Raw genomic sequence first — 1,280 nt, 5'->3', positions numbered from 1 at the left:
CATCATGGATCGGATTTTAGTCTGTGAATCTCTCCTGAAACAAAACTCTCTAGACCCATTTCTGAAACGGATCATCACTGGAGACGAGAAATGGGTTGTCTACAACAACATTAAGCGGCGGAAGTCGTGGTGCGGTCCGGGCGAGTGTTCGCAAACGGTGGCAAAACCTAATTTGCATCCACAGAAAGTAATGCTATGTATGATGGAGACTCAGATTGATAACACTTTAAATTTTCTAGACGTAAAATTAATTGTTGACAATCACAATGTAATCTTTTTTGACTGGCATCACAAAGAAACCTTCTCAGGTAGATATTTGAATTTTTTGTCTATGCATCCTACCTCACAAAAAATTGGGACTATTATCTGCTTAGTAGACAAAATTTTTACACTGTCCCATCCACAGTTTCACACCAAGAATCTCTTTTTTATCATTAGAATTTTAATTATAAACAATTCTCCTCTAGAGTTCATTTTTAAAATTATTACTAATAGAATCAAATTTTTAATTAATAATAAATATAACAACAAAATTATAAATTCAACAGCTAACTCAATTGACACTCTAGATAAAAAGAAGTCGTTCTTTGTGATGCCTTATATTAATAATCTCACAGACTCTATGTCAAGGTCAATAAAATCTTTAGTTAATGTCTCCCTAGCTTTCCGTAGAATTAACAAACTTGACATATTTATTAAAGCAATTAAAGATCCCTTAAAGAAAGAACAAAATAAGAATTTAGTTTACTGTCTTGAGTGCACTTCTTGCAATGCTTCTTATGTGGGCCAGACTAAGAGGAAATTAAAAACCAGAATTACAGAACACAAGAATCAAATCAATCGAAAACATTTAGATCCATCTGTTGTTACTGAACATCGCCTTCAGACAGGGCATGATTTTAATTGGAATAATGTACGTATCATGGATCGCGAAAACCATTATAATAAACAATTAATTTCTGAAATGATTCAAATTAAGTTACAAAATAATNCGATTAATATTATGTCAGATACTGAACAATTAAAACCTTATTTCTCGTTTCTGGAAATATACAAATTGAAGTGATGGTTCACCTTTAAAGACTTTATTATTAAACTAAGAATGAAAAAAGGCCGATACGAGCCATTCCCAGGATGTTGTGCAGGAATAAACGTGCATGTATATATATATATACACATGTATGAAATTCTCATGTAAATTATTTTTACATGTGAGTTTTTTGAATTGAAGTTTCAATTCTTAAAATCATACACAGTTTGTCCGGAAAGTTCCCGGACTA

This window comes from Pseudomyrmex gracilis, unplaced genomic scaffold (assembly GCF_002006095.1).
Source record: "Pseudomyrmex gracilis isolate BER0280 unplaced genomic scaffold, ASM200609v1 scaffold_1581, whole genome shotgun sequence".
In the NCBI taxonomy this organism is placed as follows: Eukaryota; Metazoa; Arthropoda; class Insecta; order Hymenoptera; family Formicidae; genus Pseudomyrmex; species Pseudomyrmex gracilis.
This window is presented reverse-complemented; position numbering follows the sequence as displayed.